General features: G+C 43.2%; 1 long non-coding RNA gene across 9 annotated transcripts; it reads right to left on the reverse strand.

The window, feature by feature from the left end:
• Nucleotides 1-569: 569 nt before the first annotated feature.
• LOC120039087 lies at nt 570-15,215 on the reverse strand. Of its 9 annotated transcripts, none has more exons than XR_005475279.1 (8): nt 15,133-15,184; nt 14,769-14,879; nt 14,250-14,473; nt 13,696-13,813; nt 13,343-13,414; nt 11,373-11,429; nt 8,574-10,020; nt 570-3,589 (listed from the first exon to the last, which is right to left on the reverse strand). It is a non-coding gene; the product is annotated as an uncharacterized LOC120039087 (long non-coding RNA). The 9 variants fall into 9 exon arrangements; XR_005475284.1 differs by lacking the exon at nt 570-3,589 and having other exon boundaries at nt 8,308-8,725; nt 9,124-10,020; XR_005475280.1 differs by lacking the exon at nt 570-3,589 and having other exon boundaries at nt 8,308-10,020; nt 14,250-14,409.
• Nucleotides 15,216-15,453: the final 238 nt, after the last annotated feature.

Here is a 15,453-nt window from a genome sequence, read left to right on the forward strand (position 1 = left end):
GTACATCCAAGTTTAATTTTGGATTATATACTGAATTGTCAGATCACAAAGGATCATTGGTAGTGCAGAATTCTATTCATGATTAATGTTCCACATCAAATGACAAATACAAACCTTCAATGTTGTTCTACAAGATCAGACACAACATAACAAAACATTTAACTAGGTGGTTTACAATATGTGTGAGGATGGATGTTTGACAAGGTACAACATAGCTAAAAATATTATATATTATTTGAAAAAATCTTAATGAAATATTTTTTTTTACCTTTATTTAACTGGCCAAGTCAGTTTAGAACAAATTCTTATTTACAATGAAGACATACACGGGCCAAACCCAGACAACACTGGGACAATTGTGTGCCGCCCATGGGACTCCCAATCACGGCCGGTTGTGATACAGCCTGGATTCAAACCAGGTGTCTGTAGTGAGACCTCTAGCGCTGAGATGCAGTGCCTTAGACCGCTGCGCCACTCGGGAGCCCAAATGTAGCATTGTAGTCCACAGATTCATAACATGGTAGTTTTCAATAAAACTAAGCTGCACACTCAGCTGAAAAAAACTGATAAAATGCATTAAAAATAATATATGAATTTGTCTTTTCTTTCAAAGGCAACAATAAAGTTCCTATTCTGTAGTTCTTATTGTACTTAACTTGGTGATGGAAGAGGGAAACATGACACATCCCTTTCATATACATTACATTCCCATGCAGCTCTACACTAGCCTGATCCCAGAACAGTTTGTGCTCTCATTATGAAGACGTGACAGTTCCATTAGTTGGTAAGAGATCAGAAACAGACTGACACCCAGGATAACTAGTTGCATTGTGTAAATTGCCTAAAAAGTGATTTGGGAAACTGTTTAGAAAATATAATTCACTGTTGTAAAACAAATGGTGTCTCATATCGTCTCTCTTTCTACTACCATACTATTTGTATTGTGGGGATTGTCAAAAACATGATTTTAGATCAAGTTCATGAAAATGTTTTATAAAGATTGTTGACAGTTGTAACACAAATGGTGTCTCTAATCATCTCTCCTTACAGTTCTGTACAGTACTAATTAGAGTGTGGAAATTGCTGGAAACACCATTTTAGACCATGTTCATGGACAACTGTTTCAAAAGTTATTTCACGTGTAACACACAAATATTATTGCCTACCATATGTCCTTCTAGTGCTGTAATAGTTGCATTGTGGACATTTCCTAAAACATGATTTTACACCATGTTCATGGCAAACATTTAAAAATATATTTCACACTTGTAACACACAAATGGTACAAACTGTCTGTTGTATTTCATCTTTTATCCACACAACAGTGATTATCTCCAGCTTCCTGAAATCCTCTATGACGTCCTTTCATTTCTTTGTGTTCAGCTCCAGGTTGTTTCCACTGCACCTCGCTGTTAGACATTGCACTGTTTGTCTGTCTGTAGATAGTGATAGTGATAGATAGTGATAGTGATAGTGAAGAACCCTATGAAGTTATTAGTCTCACAATGGATTTCTAGGAGCCCCTTATATTATAGTGCTATGATCATACAGACCAACAGCCTCCTTAATATCTAAACATATTATTTGAAAGACTGAGAATGGAGCGTTCTGCATGAAATATGTACTTTATTATTGTCAATGACATGGCACACAGCCATTGGTTGATGCAATGTGGCGTGTGGAATGTAGACGTCCTCCTACGAATTCAGTGGGCTGGGCTGCAGAGTAACTCAGCAGTGGCTGGAAGCGACTACAGAGTAGAGCGTGACATGCTAGTGTTTGTTCCTGAGGAGAGATGGTTTCTTGGTCTTGGATCCACAGAGTGACAGCAGAATGTTCCATTTATTCTATGGTTCTTTCCTTCCCTTCTTATTTCTGCCACCATGGCATGATCCAGAGCAGGGGGGTGTAACTGGGTCATTCAAAATCACTGTTATAGTGATAGGAAGAGACACGGAGGATTTTGCAACAAGTGCAAGTAGGAAAACAGTCATTACACTTTTCCCCTTCATAATCAAGGCAGCTCTCAAACCCTCAATCTGGCTTCAGTGTACTTTGTTGTTGCTTGGAAGCTTCCTTCTGACTTTTCACTCAGCAAACACGTTGTTATAAAGGAAACATCTTCGGGAAGATGGTGACTCCTCCCCCTTGTCCGAAAATGTTCTGCTGTATGCAATATGTTTTATTTTCTTATAAGAACATTACATTACACACTAATACGTTTTCACAGATATAACGTAAATGAATGTAGTTAATTACCTTTGTTCTTGGACGTGTAAATGTAACTGGTAAAGTAGTATAGTAGTAACTTGGCCTTGCAGATATTCAGTGGTAGAGAGGCAGCGGTAGCTTGGCATGTGAAGGCTACATTTCGCCTGTAGTGTAGTAGTATGCTTGGTCCTGGTTCGATAACATAGTGTCTACTATTTTCTAAAACATATTTATTTTATAGTGACTGACTTGACTGTCCATTTTGAACCCCAGTTCACTCAGCCTACCTAATGAGTGTTATTGTAGATATTGAGAGACGACTGTAGACTACTAGAGCACTGTCGAGTCGAGAATCTTGTCAGAACCGAGACACTGAGAATGCAGAGGACAGTCAGTTTCATAACAGAATAAAGACTGAAGATACCACAGCCACTGCGGCACATGGAATTCTGCCTAACCAGCCACGATAGCAGCTTTGATCAGCTATGCCAAGAGCAGAACATTTTTAAATTACATTTATTTCAAGACTGCCTGGCATTCTGCACTGATCAAACAAGGAAGTGAAAGACGCTCGTCCGTCGAGCCAAAACGAGCCTCACCCCAGATAGCAGAGCTGCTCAGCGGCTTCACCTGCCGCTGACTGTCGTCTCCTCACACAGCCCAGACGTTATTCTCCCGTCCGGCAACACTACAACTGCCAGTTGAAATCAAAACATTTTCAGCGTCAAACCAGCAGACTAATTCTTCTACCATTACCCATATCAACCATGTCCTCAGTGTCCTTTTCTCATAAATCATAATATCGCTGCCTACACTATCATTTTATACATTATACCATTATATTCCTGTGGTACATACATTACCTGACAGTTCTTTTAAGTTTATTCAAGTGGTTTATTAAAATTGTATCAAGTACGATATTTGCCATTTGCAAGTATTAACAGTAATTCATACATTGGAATTATTCGTTGGAGATCTCGCTCATATAGTAGCACATACAGGTATACAGTAAAACAGTCACAAATAGAATATAAATAAATATCATAAATATAACAACTGAAAGTGCAGAGTGGTAAGATTATAATAACACTACAGTCATAAATGCTAAAGTGTTAAAAACAGCAGTCAGATTAAAGCTATTCTTGAACCTGGTAGTGGAGGTGCTGCTGTCCTTCTTCCACACAGTAAGCCTGTCCGACTGTCCTGTACCTCCCTCTGGATGGCAGCCGTGGCAGAGTAGAGAGAGAAACCGATGAAGTGTGTAAGTCATGCTGGTGGCTGGTAGCGGAGTCGAGTAGAGAGGAGAGAGAGATCTTGGATCCACAGAGCGATAGCCGTACAGAATATTCCCTTTACTCAATATCTGACGGTCCATAGACTAGAGGGAAAGAGAGATGGTGAGAGACTGGTCCGTTCAGAGAACATGGGCAAAACATGCTCAAGGGATCTCCTCCATATCTCCTTACAACATTATGCGTTTCCAACCAGTAGCGGGGTAAGTCTGGGTGAAAATGATAGTGTCAACAAATCAGATGCCTGTCGCCGCGGAGTGTAGGTAGTGGAGGTGTAGGTGGCTGCGCAGTGTGTGGAGTCGCACCGGTTGCACATTGTGAGTAGTTGGGGTGGCAGCGGGGTGCTCGTAATGTGGGTGTCGTGTAGAGCGCGTAGTTGGGGCGGCCTTCTGACACTGAGGAAGTGAAAGACTCTCGGCCGAAGAGCCTTAAAGAGCTAAAGCCCATATAGCGGAGGTGTTCGGCGGCTTCACTGGCAGTGCTCCCGGTACGCCCACAGCCCAGCAGTTCTCCTCCTGACAGACCTTTCTCCTCCTGGACATGGGAGGAAATTTTGGACGGTAAAGGACCCTGGGCAGAGCCAGAGGAGTGTCGCCGCCCCAAAGCGGAGCTGGAGGCAGCAAAAGCGGAGAGGCAGCATTATGAGGCGCTAGCAAGGCAGAGCGGCTGGAAGCCCGAGAGGCTCACCCAAAAATGTATTGGGGGGTGGCTAAAGGGGAGTGTGGCGAAGTCAGGTAGGAGACCTGCGCCAACTTCCCGGGCTTACCGTGGAGAGCGAGAGTACGGGCAGACACCGTGTTGTGCTGAAGAGCGCACGGAGTCTCCTGTATGTGTGCTTAGCCCGGTGCGGTACATTCCAGCTCCACGTATCGGCCGGGCTAGAGTGGGCATCGAGCCAGGTGCCATGAAGTCGGCTCAACACATCTGGTCTCCAGTGCGTCTCCTCGGGCCGGTGTACATGGCACCAGCCTTACGTATGGTGTCCCCGGTTCGCCAGCACAGCCCAGTGCGGGCTATTCCACCTCGCCGCACTGGCCTGGCTACGGGGAGCATTAAACCAGGTAAGGTTGGGCAGGCTCGGTGCTTAAGAGCTCCTGTACGCCTTCACGGTCCGGTATACCCGGCCCCACCTTCCCGCCCCAGCCCAGTACCACCAGTGCCTACACCACGCACCAGACTTCCTGTGCGTCTCCAGAACTCTGTTCCTCCTCCACGCACTCTCCCTATGGTGCGTGTATCCAGCCCAGTACCTCCGGTGCCGGTACCACGCACCATGCCTACTGTGCGGCTCAGCAGGTCAGAGTCGGCTGCCTGCCCTGCGCCGTCTGAGCTGCCTGCCTGCCTGCCCTGCGCCGTCTGAGCAAACACCCCTTATATAGGGACACCTGTACTCCTATTGGCTGCAGGTGTGTGCATCATTTCCTCTCAGGCTATTCGCTGCCTAGGCAGCGGGGTAAACCACTAGGAGCAGAGCTCCCCTATGGGGCGGAGCTCCACGATGTAGAACCAGCTGTACAAAAGCGTCATCCAGTGGAAAAAGTGTACGCTCAACCAGAAGAGATGCATGTGCAATGCTCTCGGTTACAATTTGTTTGTATGTTCATTAGCACAGTTACATCGCCAATAGGAGTACAGGTGTCCCTATATAAGGGTTTTCAGTGAGACTGGGGGTCGGCAGGGTCTGAAGCCCCATGGGGCTCCGCTTCACTCATAGAACTGGAGTTACACTCCGGTAACTATCTTCTACATCGTGGAGCTCCGCCCCATAGGGGAGCTCTGCTCCCAAAATGTACTCCTTGCCGAGCCAAAACACTTTCCACTTAAGAAAAGGTCAGCTCAGCAATGGCTGCGACCAAATCCCACAGTACTGTAACTTACTGTGAACCACACTAAGTTACAATGTACTGTGTCTTTGATCTAATCCGCTCACTCAGTCTAAAGGCAAAGCCAATGACTAGTGAGCAGATCATAGAATATGAGTCATACTAACTGTACCACAGATGATCTCAACTCTATTGGTATTCAGATTGGTCTAATAGTACTGTAATATCCATTACAGAACTATATCCCTCTGCCGTTTCTACCTGGTTCTAACATGCATTATATGTCCTGATCTTGTCTACAGTCTGATTGTTCCCACATTTTCAGACAGGTGTAGACGATTCAAATAAGTATTGTGGTCAGATATTCCTGACTACGTCTGGAGTTGAAAGTAAAACCATTTCAATCATCCTGCCTTCTAAAATCATTGACAGGTGGCACCATTGACTTATGGAATATATATGTGTGTCTTAAAATAAATAAATAAGTATTATTTTGAAAGAATATCTGTCAAAGAATTAGCACACAATTCGGGACCAGTAAATCTGTTCACAATGCGGACACAGTGGACTGATAAGACCATGTGTAGATGCATTTCTAAAAATGTGGGCACAATCAGAATGTGGACAAGATCAGGACAAAGGACGCATGTTTGGGCCAAAGTATTTTGTTTAATGTTTTTCTTCCTTTTGTTTAGTCTGCTGTTGTTTAGTTAGATTATTGATTGTTTGTTAGTTTCTACAATTGTAAACCTATGTATGTTTCATGTATAATTATTGTTATTATTAAAGTAGAGGAGTTAGTTCAGGCAAGCAACATTTCAACACATTCTTTTCACATATCCTGTGTAGGAGTTTATTTATAAACTGGGTGGTTCCAGCCCTGAATGCTGATTGTCTGAAAGCCTTGGTATATCAGTATGACCAAACATTTATTGACATTTAATGACTGTATGACAAAACATTTATTTTTACTGCTTTAATTACATTGGTTACCAGTTTATAATAGCAATAAGGCACCTCAGGGGTTTGTGGTATATGGCCAATATACCACGGCTAAGGGCTGTATCCAGGCACTCCGCATTGCGTCATGCATAAGAACAGCCCTTAGCCGTGGTATATCGCCATATACCACACCTCCTCGAGCCTTATTGCTTAAATATACATGCTCACCTCTGCCAATTGGAAACTGTTGTCCACTTGTCTGTCCCATTTCCTTAATATGTTCTATTTCTCATTAGCAATCAACACCCATACCCCCACACTACAACCCTCCTCCTGTTGCTGCCCAAGAACTGTCTGATACAGTTGCCCCCCAGGAGACCAGCTGCACCCCCATCCTCAACCAAGTTGAACCACCAATAATCCCCACCGCCCAGGAGACCAGCTACACCCCCATCCTCAACCAAGTTGAACCCCCGATATCCCCCACGGCCCAGGAGACCAGCTACACCCCCATCCTCAACCAAGTTGAACCCCCAATAACCCCCACCACCCAGGAGACCAGCTACACCCCCATCCTCAACCAAGTCTAAGAAGCAGTAGATCTGTTCTACAGTGTGCGTTATTTCTATGCTTCCCGTTCTTAAGTTTTGTTATTGAGTCTTTTACTTTGGTTTTGTGTGATATTAGCTACCATGACATTGTGGAGCGATTTCTGCAAACAAGCAAGATTTCTGGCTCTCACAGACCTGTAACTTCGTCTTTAAGAGGCTCCTCTGTCCTCCACTCATTACCTGTATTAATGGCACCTGTTTGAGTTATCAGTATAAAAGACACCTGTCCACAACCTCAAACAGTCACACTCCAAACTCCACTATGGCCAAGACCAAAGAGCTGTCAAAGGACACCAGAAACAAAATTGTAGACCTGCACCAGGCTGGGAAGACTGAATCTGCAATAGGTAAGCAGCTTGGTTTGAAGAAATCAACTGTGGGAGCAATTATTAGGAAATGGAAGACATACAAGACCACTGATAATCTCCCTCGATCTGGGGCTCCACGCAAGATCTCACCCCGTGGGGTCAAAATGATCACAAGAACGGTGATCAAAAATCCCAGAACCACACGGGGGGACCTAGTGAATGACCTGCAGAGAGCTGGGACCAAAGTAACAAAGCCTACCATCAGTAACACACTACGCCGTCAGGGACTCAAATCCTGCAGTGCCAGACGTGTCCCCCTGCTTAAGCCAGTACATGTCCAGGCCTGTCTGAAGTTTGCTAGAGAGCATTTGAATGATCCAGAAGAAGATTGGGAGAATGTCATATGGTCAGATGAAACCAAAATATAACTTTTTGGTAAAAACTCAACTCGTCGTGTTTGGAGGACAAAGAATGCTGAGTTGCATCCAAAGAACACCATACCTACTGTGAAGCATGGGGGTGGAAACATCATGCTTTGGGGCTGTTTTTCTGCAAAGGGACCAGGATGACTGATCCGTGTAAAGGAAAGAATGAATGGGGCCATGTATCGTGAGATTTTGAGTGAAAACCTCCTTCCATCAGCAAGGGCATTGAAGATGAAACGTGGCTGGGTCTTTCAGCATGACAATGATCCCAAACACACCGCCCGGGCAACGAAGGAGTGGCTTCGTAAGAAGCATTTCAAGGTCCTGGAGTGGCCTAGCCAGTCTCCAGATCTCAACCCCATAGAAAATCTTTGGAGGGAGTTGAAAGTCCATGTTGCCCAGCAACAGCCCCAAAACATCACTGCTCTAGAGGAGATCTGCATGGAGGAATGGGCCAAAATACCAGCAACAGTGTGTGAAAAAGACTTACAGAAAACGTTTGACCTCTGTCATTGCCAACAAAGGGTATATAACAAAGTATTGAGATAAACTTTTGTTATTGACCAAATACTTATTTTCCACCATAATTTGCAAATAAATTCATTAAAAATCCTACAATGTGATTTTCTGGATTTTTTTCCCTCATTTTGTCTGTCATAGTTGATGTGTACCTATGATGAAAATGACAGGCCTCTGTCATCTTTTTAAGTGGGAGAACTTGCACAATTGGTGGCTGACTAAATACTTTTTTGCCCCACTGTACATAAGGAATTGTTGACTTAAAAGCCCATGACCAATGTACTGATGTAGCTCCATCAGGATGCAAATGATTACTTGAAGACAAGGATAACATTGTTTCGTTTTTTATTAACTAAACTAATAAGCACAGCAACCTCGTTTGGATTGTTTAAATGATATAGAGTACGGTGTTATTTGATCAATTACGAATAGTTTTACATACCTATATTTGAATCGATACAGCTTCTTGTTCCCGTCCACTGACACATGCCAGGGGAACAGGGGGAACATATCGCAGACCTGATCAATTTCAGAGCGGCAGTACGTCCACTCAAAGAAGCTTTTTTGAAAAGTGTCCCCACAGATCATTCCGTTCTGGTAAGGGAAAAATACATATGCGAAATATATGAAATAACTTACAACAATAGTATAAACAAAACATACTATAATTCACTATGGCTGACTGGATATGAGTTAAAGCAGGGCCAGTGCATAGTGTTGACAGCAAAGCAGGTGAAAGCCAATGCAAAAGTAGGACGAGTATTTATGTTGTAAAGAGCAGGAAATATTGGATGCAAGAGGGGCACAGATAAGGGGCATGGCAGGACAGTGGTGCAGGAGGCTAACACATACTATAGCAAGAGACCTGAAGTTTTAACGTAGTTGTAGTACAGGAAATACATTTTGTTACAACGCTTTGTGTAACATAACTTTAACATATTGTTAACCTGAAGTCATTGGTATTGGTAAAGCTGAGTATAATTGATTGTTACCCTGCCAAAGAAGTCAGTTCGCTGCTCCAGAATCTGCATAAACACCAGACGGGACATTCCTGGGGCTGACACTTTCAGCTCCTCAAAAGAGCTGAACACATCTACCTGGTATATGGTGTCATGGTTGACAGTGGCAGGCCAGTACCCATTCTTTATCAGATCTGCCAAGTTTGCTGTCCAGGTGCTAAGACAAGTTGTGCAGGTCAGCACAGGCACTGTGACATCGTAGCGACCTTGAGGATTTTTTTTTAGTCTGAATTCATGTTGTTTTACATTGCATTGCTACATCACTGTTTAGTTCTTGTGGATATTGCACATACCATTTATTCCTATGAGGATTATATGTTTCCCAGGGCCAACATGGATGGTGCTTGTCAGGCAACCACATATCATCTATGGTACGTCCAATGGTAAGAAACAATCTAGGGACAATATATTTATACAACAATAAACAAGAATACATTTGAACTTTGATGTAATACATTCAGCCGCAAAAAAATGTAAAACACACCCTGTTCATGAAGTGCATATTGGCCATCACTGTGGAGAGATATGGCTGTAGTTGGATGAAGGGGCGTGTAGAACCTCTCGATCATGGACTGTCTGTTGTGCAGGGGGAACTTTGCATGTGTAGAGACATCGCAGTCTTCGCAGTAAAGCTGTTTCGGCAGACAGCCTCTACATCGCAGAATAGCCCTTTTCACATTGCATGACTGACAGATCTTCTGAGAAGCATGCTCTGCAGCCAGCAGAGAATCTACAATCTCAGGCCTGGACTCCCTCCACCTATCCTGTTCCTCACACTCCAACTGTGTGATGCACCAGGCACAGCAGGATTTGCACACTCAGGTTCTTCTAAGTCAGCTGGGAGGATGTTAATTTCTCGTTGAAGTATTGCTTTTTTGAAAACACAATAAAAATGGGGAAATTATTAAATTAAGAATATTATATCATTAATCTATTAAAACGCACATAGGGCTGTAAGTAGGTGACAGCAAACATATCTCTGCACAATATATGGTGTGACAAGCCAAAACCCTCAGCTTTGATTCTACAGTAAATTCAATTACAGGTCAGACCAAAATATTGAGTAAAGTCTAAATTGGAATATCAAACAATAGAACTTGATCCCATCGTCGAATATAAATTCTGAATGTTCTTAAAACAGCAAAAACACACTGAGTACAAAACATTCTCTTTCCCTGACAAACTGACCAGGTGAAAGCTATGATCCCTTATTGATGTCACCTGTTAAATCCACTTCAGTGTAGATGAAGAGGAGAAGACAGATTAAAGGAGGATGTTTAAGCCTTGAGACAATTGAGACATGGATTGTGTATGTGTGCCATTCAGAGGGTGAATGGACAAGACAAAATATGTCAGTTCGTTTGAAAAAAAAAAAACTGCAACGCTGCTGGGTTTTTCACGATCAACATTTTCCCGTGTATATCAAGAATGGTCCACAAGCCAAAGGACATCCAGCCAACTTGACACAAACTGTGGGAAGCATTTGAGTCAACATGGGCCAGCATCCCTGTGGAATGCTTTCGACACCTTGTAGAGTTCATGCCCTGACAAATTGAGGCTGTTCTGAGGGCAAAAGGGAGTGCAACTCAATATTAGGAATATTTTGTACACTCAGTGTATTTTGACTACAGAGTAAACTCTCCTCAAAGGCAAATGCTTCCAGCTTTCACAACTACAGACAGTGGTTACAAAAGGAACGACTGTGTAAACATTCCAATAGTGGATTTGAATGAATTCAACTTAGACTAATTCCATAATGTGGAATGGCAGATTGCTTTATATTAAAGAAATTGTGCAGGAAAAATCTCTGCCAGGATGTTATTGCACTCCCCTACAGAAGTATTTGGACAGTGATGCTAAAATGTTGAATTTGTCTCTACACTCCTGCATTTGAATTTGCTTTGTCGAGAAGCTACCTGCAAGTAAGCATTTCGTTGGATCGTGTTACCATCAGTATCCTCTACATACGACTAATAAAACTTGCAACTAGACATATAAAGTGCCTTCATTTCGAAACGGTAAATCAGAAAAGTCTAAAAATACCCTGAAATAAAAGGTGACATTCTGTACTGTAACCTCATATCAAACATTTGATCTCAAAACCGAAATTCTGGAGACACATTTAAAAATGTTGCATCACTGTGAAAATAAAGATGTAGTGCAGTATAATTCAGTAACACCAAGATGACACCAATCTTGAAAGTAAAACAATTTAAACATACCTATTTCTTCATCAATGTTTAAAACTGGAGTGTATTCCAATCCACTGGTCCTCGTCTCTAAAATAAGATATGCAAAAAAGGATTAGACTTAAAAACATTCAGAAGTTGATAAAGCCATTTTTGATCTATATTAATGCTATATGGTTAAAACTATTATTTTAATAACATTGATGGTAAGTTATTGCAATAATAGCTCTCTCAATAAATTGAAAGTGGTTACATTTCACCAACACCATCACTCAGCTTTTAACCAAAACAGGGGAGGGGAGTGTGCTTTGTTATTGTTTCAACTACCAATTACAGATTTAATAAAAATACAATAAATTAATTACAAGGCCACTGAATAACAAGGAATTGTATAGATTAATACACTGCTCAAAAAAAATAAAGGGAACACTTAAACAACACAATGTAACTCCAAGTCAATCACACTTCTGTGAAATCAAACTGTCCACTTAGGAAGCAACACTGATTGACAATAAATTTCACATGCTGTTGTGCAAATGGAATAGACAACAGGTGGAAATTATAGGCAATTAGCAAGACACCCCCAATAAAGGAGTGGTTCTGCAGGTGGTGACCACAGACCACTTCTCAGTTCCTATGCTTCCTGGCTGATGTTTTGGTCACTTTTCAATGTTGGCGGTGCTTTCACTCTAGTGGTAGCATGAGACGGAGTCTACAACCCACACAAGTGGCTCAGGTAGTGCAGCTCATCCAGGATGGCACATCAATGCGAGCTGTGGCAAGAAGGTTTGCTGTGTCTGTCAGCGTAGTGTCCAGAGCATGGAGGCGCTACCAGGAGACAGGCCAATACATCAGGAGACGTGGAGGAGGCCGTAGGAGGGCAACAACCCAGCAGCAGGACCGCTACCTCCGCCTTTGTGCAAGAAGGAGCAGGAGGAGCACTGCCAGAGCCCTGCAAAATGACCTCCAGCAGGCCACAAATGTGCATGTGTCTGCTCAAACGGTCAGAAACAGACTCCATGAGGGTGGTATGAGGGCCCGACGTCCACAGGTGGGGGTTTTGCTTACAGCCCAACACCGTGCAGGACGTTTGGCATTTGCCAGAGAACACCAAGATTGGCAAATTCGCCACTGGCGCCCTGTGCTCTTCACAGATGAAAGCAGGTTCACACTGAGCACGTGACAGACGTGACAGTCTGGAGACGCCGTGGAGAACGTTCTGCTGCCTGCAACATCCTCCAGCATGACCGGTTTGGCGGTGGGTCAGTCATGGTGTGGGGTGGCATTTCTTTGGGGGGCCGCACAGCCCTCCATGGGCTCGCCAGAGGTAGCCCGACTGCCATTAGATACCGAGATGAGATCCTCAGACCCCTTGTGAGACCATATGCTGGTGCGGTTGGCCCTGGGTTCCTCCTAATGCAAGACAATGCTGGACCTCATGTGGCTGGAGTGTGTCAGCAGTTCCTGCAAGAGGAAGGCATTGATGCTATGGACTGGCCCGCTCGTTCCCCAGACATGAATCCAATTGAGCACATCTGGGACATCATGTCTCGCTCTATCCACCAACGCCACGTTGCACCAAAGACTGTCCAGGAGTTGGCGGATGCTTTAGTCCAGGTCTGGGAGGAGATCCCTCAGGAGACCATCCGCCACCTCATCAGGAGCATGCCCAGGCGTTGTAGGGAGGTCATACAGGCACGTGGAGGCCACACACACTACTGAGCCTCATTTTGACTTGTTTTAAGGACATTACATCAAAGTTGGATCAGCCTGTAGTGTGGTTTTCCACTTTAATTTTGAGTGTGACTCCAAATCCAGACCGCCATGGGTTGATAAATTTGATTTCCATTGATAATTTTTGTGTGATTTTGTTGTCAGCACATTCAACTATGTAAAGAAAAAAGTATTTAATAAGAATAGTTCATTCATTCAGATCTAGGATGTGTTATTTTAGTGTTCCCTTTATTTTTTTGAGCAGTGTATATTCAATCGCTCATCAATACCTGATTCTTCCTCCTCAGTGACTGGCCCAAAATGTTGCACTAGTCTGACTCTTGATGTACTGGCCCTTGGAGCTGAAAAAATTGGTAATAAAAAGGTTTTTAATTCTAAAGATTTGCTGGAATTCTGAATCTCCTTTCGTCAAATATGTATTTTCATCAGAGACAGACAACAGTTAGAGAAAGGGAAAGGTGGGATCAGACCTGCATGTAATATATTATGTGCTGTGTGTAGATGGTACTAGACCGGATGGCACGGCAACAAACGTTTGATATGCTATGATACAGTATGTTTGAAAGGGAAAAGTCACATCAGGGACCAATAAAATTAAACACCTAGACGGGATGAAACTTACCAACAGAAGTGGATGTAGTTGTCTTCCTGGTTTGAGAAACAATCTGTCCTCTCTCATCCCTTTGTCTCCATCTGAACCTAATCCCTGGAGGCTTGTTTGTCTTCTTCTTCTTCTTTTCCTAAAAAGTGCATTTCAATTATCATGGCTGGCCCACTAATAAAAGTCTCCCACAAACATGGCTTGCTTGTGCACATATGGAGCACAAGCAATCATTTTATTTTCACGTAAGGTTAAGTGATTTGTCAGCTGAGGAAAGGCACCTGCAGTAGACCCACGTTCTGTCTCACTCACACTGCTAACATGTGTAGAAGTTCACAAGGATGCTAACAAGTGCACTCTTGTGCCTCATGCTCAATGGGCAATATCATTGATGCCCGTGTTCAGGTCATATCACGGAGTCTACGTTTAAATTCACATTGTGCCATGTGGGGTCTACTTTGACAAACAAAAAGCAATGATAAATCATAACGTGGTGGTGCTGGGATTGTGTTGGGAATACTTGCGCACGTATGGGAGGGGTTACATTACCGGTAATGTACGACTTGTTACATTACCCGTTCTAGGTTGAGCTCCTCAGCCAGCCTTTTGCCTCGTTAATAGCCTCATCCAGTTGGGCTTGTGGGTCCTTCTCTCGGTTGAGCTCCTCAGCAAGGTGTTCTGCCTTTTTAATAGCCTCGTCCAGTTGGTCTTGGGGGTCCTCAGAGGCCGTACCATCTCAAAAGAAACATAAAGAGACAACTTCCAATCCTAGCGGATTCCTTCACTTGTAACCTCCCGTCTATGAGAAAAGCTGCATGTCAGTGTTTTACTATGTCTTGCACGTCACTAAAGGTCTTCATCCTCCTCCACACGCAGGTTGACTGATCTACAAATCACTTTGCATAACAAATACATATTTATTACTTTTACTTGCAGATCAGTCAGTCTGTCACCATTTACCAACAATGCATTATCTGTCTGTCACTTTATTTTTCATGTTGTTCTATGACATGTGTGCAACTCCAGTCCTTAAAGGCTAGTGTCTACAGGTTTCGATCAATTTAGATCATTGACTAGTTAGGACCTTCTCTCACCTGATTGTCTTAACAGGATTTCAACTCCTTAACGCCACCCCTAGGGTCCCTCTCTCCTTCTTCCAAGGAGACGTCACAAGATGAATACAGATTGAGTGGCAATGTGTATTTCTTTGAAGATGCAAAGAGGAAAAAGGGGAATATATAGCCTAATCTTTAGGTGGCTAATATAATAAGTGAGAATGATATCCAAATATATGCAATGCAACAAAAATATCCACATTCTGTTGTGTATGCAACTTTCTTTATTCACCTTAGTTACGTAACCTTCCTTACTGGTTTAACACGTTTTTTAAACCAAACAGTTTAACAAACGTGTATGTATGCTGTATTTCTAACAACAAGGGACGAACTGGCGACCTACCTGTTATCTGTCCAGGGTCTAGACATCTGGTGTGAGCGAAAAATCTATAAACAACAAATGTCACATGACCGGATGAGGTAACCATTCTTGTTCTTCTTGTAACTTTCCGCAAGGCTAGAAGCTTTCCGGTGTTTTGCTGCTCGTCACAGGTCGACGCAGGTATTGCACTTGATTTATCGTTCTCATAACCGTAGGTGCAGCCAAGTTGGAATTGAAAACTTTCTAGCTATTTCGTACTGACGGTAATTTGAACACAAGAAAGTTTCTAGTGAAAAGGGTGCTTACACTCAGAGCCATGATTTTACACTCAGCCAGCTCTAG

This window comes from Salvelinus namaycush, unplaced genomic scaffold (genome assembly GCF_016432855.1).
Source record: "Salvelinus namaycush isolate Seneca unplaced genomic scaffold, SaNama_1.0 Scaffold2522, whole genome shotgun sequence".
Taxonomy (NCBI): Eukaryota; Metazoa; Chordata; class Actinopteri; order Salmoniformes; family Salmonidae; genus Salvelinus; species Salvelinus namaycush.